Source organism: Chenopodium album, chromosome 27 (assembly GCF_948465745.1).
Source record: "Chenopodium album chromosome 27, dcCheAlbu1.1, whole genome shotgun sequence".
Lineage (NCBI taxonomy): Eukaryota > Viridiplantae > Streptophyta > Magnoliopsida > Caryophyllales > Amaranthaceae > Chenopodium > Chenopodium album.
The window spans coordinates 9,818,642-9,823,197 of record NC_137860.1 but is presented as its reverse complement, the minus strand read 5'-3'; the positions used below and the strand labels follow the sequence as shown (position 1 = coordinate 9,823,197).

General features: G+C 38.4%; 1 non-coding gene across 1 annotated transcript; it reads left to right on the top strand.

Moving 5' to 3' along the window:
- Positions 1-2,899: 2,899 nt before the first annotated feature.
- LOC145621665 (small nucleolar RNA R71) lies at positions 2,900-3,005 on the top strand. The gene has a single exon (XR_014108485.1). It is a non-coding gene; the product is annotated as a small nucleolar RNA R71 (small nucleolar RNA).
- The last annotated feature ends 1,551 nt before the right edge of the window (positions 3,006-4,556 follow it).

Here is a 4,556-nt window from a genome sequence, read left to right as displayed (position 1 = left end):
CGGCCGCACGCCCCTGTGCGTCTCCCTTCCTTCTTTTTTTCCTCGAGCATTTGATACTTACTGCCTATTTTGGTGCGCACATGAATCATGATGGTGATGAGGAACAACATAGGCAGTAGCTAAAATCATTTTCAAAGCCCTCAAAGTTGAAAATTCATGTGCTCACCACAAAAATTCACTAAATATCAATTTCCTCCAACTTTCAAAACATGAATTTCCTATCTTACCTCTCTAAAATTCTTACCCTTTACCTCAAATTTCGACTAGAATCGAACAAAATATGATTTGTGCCATGAACACCTTTTATTCATCATGCATACTTGTTGAATTCCAATCCCGCAAAAGGACATCCTAAAAATCCAAATAAGTAGAAAAGTAAAAGAAAAGACAAAGTAATAAAAGAAACAAAAATGAGAAAATTCAAAAATCAAAGAGAAAGGTTAGAAACTCCAGGTTGCCTCCCGGGAAGCGCTTGCTTAAGGTCCTAAGCTCGACCCTTCCTCCTAATCATGGAGGATCAAAGAACACCACCTTCTTCAAGGTAGTTGATAGAGCAAAATCTTCTTCAATTTTGAGCAACTTCTCATCGTTGCTTAATGAAACTTTCACAAAATTCTTTTCAAATTCTTCTTTTTCCTTTCTCAACTTCTTCCTTTTCCTTGCTTTCTTCGAGTCACGGGCCTTTTTCTTCGGCTTGACTTCAACATCTTTAATCATGGAAGCTTTCTCTTCATCTTGAGAATTAAGCTTGAACTAATTTGGAAACTCAATTTCTTTCTCATCCCTTGGCTTTTGAATCACAAATTCCTCTTCACTAACATCATTAAAACTTGCACAAACATCATCAACAATCTCAAAAACATCGTTAGTAGAAGAATCAATCATGCACATACCATCAATGGAAAGAGAAAGACTAGCACATGCTATATCTTGCACACAAGATAAGGACTCATGCATTGGCTTCAACTTAAAACTCTCTTCCAATTTTCCACACCTCAAAGTGATTTGACCTCCTTTGACATCTATTAAAGCTCCTGAGGTGGCTAAGAAAGGCCTCCCTAAAATGATTGGAATATGTTCATCCTCCTCAATCTCTAAAACAACAAAATCCACGGGAAAGACAAACTCTCCAATCCTTAAAGGAACATCATCAATTCTTCCCTTAGGAAGCTTAATAGAACGATCGGCCAATTGAAGTGTTATATTAGATGGTTGAAGCTCACCTAGATCAAGCCTTTTGAAAACCGAAAAGGGCATAATACTCACACTAGCCCCTAGATCACACAAAGCATTCTCAAAAACCATTTTCTTAATTTGACAAGGGATTGAAAAATTCCCCGGATCTTCCATCTTCTTCGGAAGTTCACCATGGATAAGAGCACTAAAACACTTCCCTCCTTCCACCGAACTACCCTCGTCAAAATCTTCCTTCTCCTCTAGTATCTCCTTAAGGAACTTGGAGTACTTAGGCATGTCGGGAATTGGCTCGGTAGAGGGTGTAGAATCATGAACATCCTTAAGAACTTCAAGGAACTTCCCAAATTGCTCATCCATTTTGAATCTCAAATATTTTTGGGGATATGGTAGATCGAGAAATCTCTCTACCTCACTCATCTTTTCAACAACACACTCTTCTCTTTTATCAACCTCACAATAAATTTCCTTAGACTCAACCCTCTTCACTTCATTCTCCTTAGCACCACTCTCATCTCTTCCTTCTTTTGAACAAGAAACTCCCTCATCAAAATCATTTCCACCACTTGTGGCAATAGAGTACACGGGTTTCTTTGGTTCAACACCTTGGGAAGGCAAAGATGAAGGACTAGCAAAATCCTTAATAGTGCTTGCTAATTGGGTAATTTGAGTCTCAAGCATCTTATTGTGGGTCATCATCTCATTGAATTTCTTATCACTAACCGCCATATAGGTGTTAATGATCTTGGTTTGATTATCAATCAACTCTTCCAAAGTAGTCCTAGGAGAAGAAGGTTGTGAATAGGAATTTTCACCTTGAGTCTTTGGAACAAAACCGGGTGGGGGACCTCTTTGAGCGTTGTTTTGAAAATTTCCCCTTCCTTGATTGTTCCAATTACTCCTATTTTGATTTGAACCATAACCTTGATTATGGTTACCACCACCATGATTATGGTTTCCATTACCTTGGTTATGATTTACATAACCTTGGTTTTGATTACCATAATTTTGGTTTTGATTACCATAATTTTGGCTTTGATTTTGGCTACTATAACCTTGGTTATGGTTACCACGAGAACCTTGATTCCCTTGGTTCCTATAACCACCATTATGATTATAGTTGTCAAAATTGCCTTTGTTTTGGTAATTCCTATTCCATTGGCCTCTTTGATTATCAAACCTTTGAACATTGTTGTTTGACACAAAATTAACATGTTCACACTCATTGTTGTCAAATTCATCAACACATTCATTGTTGCAATTGCTAGAATCATGGTCATATGATCCACATATATCACAAAACAAACATCCCATAGGCATATTATGTGAAGTAGAAGGAGTTTGAGAGTTAGGAGAAATACCTCTCCCCTTAATTTGGGAGGGAAGACTTGGAGCTTGTGAAGAGGAAGAAACACTCTCCAACTTTGCCTTGATCACCGTCATCTCCTTTCCCAAGTTTGTCATTTGAGAGGAAAGATTGTTGATGGCATTGAGATGGTCCACCGAATACAACGAAGATTGCTTACTTGAAGAATCTCTTTCCCCATCTTGCCAATCTCTATAATAAGTCACCACATCCTCTATTATGTCCACAACTTCTTCTTCGGTTTTGTTCATGATTGGACCACCGGCCCCTCCATCAAGGCATGCCTTGCCTTGAGTACTCAAACCACCGTAGAAGATTTGGATCAATTGATATGTTGGAATTCCGTGGTGAGGACACTCTCTTTAGTACTCCTTGAATCTCTCCCATGCCTCATAAAGACTCTCATTTGGCTTTTGCTTGAATCCTTGAATTAAAGCTCTTGCCTCCGCCGTTTTCTTTTGAGGATAGAAACGGGACAAGAAAGCTTTAGTAACATCATCCCATGTTCTCAATGAATTGGGCTTCACCTCTTTGTCTAGCCATTCCAAAGACCTTCCTAAGAGAGAGAAGGGGAACAACTTAAGGCGGATGAATTCTTGAGACACTCCATTAACCTTGATCGTGTTACAATATTTTTCAAACTCCTTAAGATGGTTCAATGGGCTCTCGTTCTTTGCCCCACTATATTGTCTCCTCTCTATTAGGGTGATCATTGTCGGTCGAATTTCAAAGTCGTTTGCCGGTGTAGTAGGTGGAGCTATGCCGCTCTCGAACCTATATGCACCGGGTACTCCCAATTCTTTCAAGGCAACTTTTGGTTGTTCTCCCATGATTTGCTCTTGTTCAATCTCTTCTTCGCTTGAGGAACTATAATCCAAGGTCTTGTTTGCTACTCTCCTCCTTGAGAGAGTTCTTTCAATCTCCGGATCAAAGGGAACAAATGAGCGATCTCGGGACCTATGCATACAAAACTCAAAGAAAATATAAGTAGCACGGCTACAAGTGTAGCCTAAAGTGTAAAATCTTTTTGTATTTTGCAAATGAAATGAAATAGACTCAACAACAACATGCACTCAAAGCACCATTCCCCGGCAATGGCGCCATTTTGATGGGAAGGAGAACGGTAGGTCGTTGGGCTACCACCCCACCCTATTAAACAAAATTTGTAACTTAACAAACCCCTATTTAGCGTAGTGGTAAGTCAAGGTCGAACCCAAAGGAATGGAGATTAAATGCACGATGCCTAAATCAAGCTATTTCGAAGTCAAGAAGGGGTTTATGGTAGAAACTAAGGCTAAACTAGGCGATGCAAAAGCTTATATGAAATCAATCTAAAGACACTAGGGCAATGGATCCACATGCAATTGTAATGGAAACGGTAATTTGGGAGGTCAAACCGACTAAGTCAAGTGATATGAAGGAAGATCATCATGTATCCAAAAGAGCATACTAAGATGGTTCACCTAGAGGTCTAACTAGCGTCAACTACGCTAAACACTACCTAGGGAACGTCACAAAGCACCTCAATCGTGACATTGCAAGTTTACTAATCAATGGTCCGTATCATAGCAAGCTTACAATGCAATCTAGTGTATTAATCAAAGATGGCCAAACCTCAATTAATCACACACATGCACATGAAATATCAATCAAATTTAATCATATCATCAACTCTATCAATTATCCCCAAATTACACTAATCCATTATTCATACATGCTTCACCATTTCCCTAGCTAGGAAACTACTCACTAGCCATAGGAATTAAGATCAAAACTACAACAATCATCAATTTCATCATCAACATAATTGAAATCAAAGATTAAACCAACAATCAATCAAAATCAATCAAAATTCAATCAATAACCAAATCAATAATCAATAACATGGAAAACTAATGAAATCAACTAAAATCAAACTTGTATTGAAATCAAGAAGAAAATCCTTACAAAACTTTGATCTAAAGATCAAATACAATGAGGAATCCTTGAGCAATCA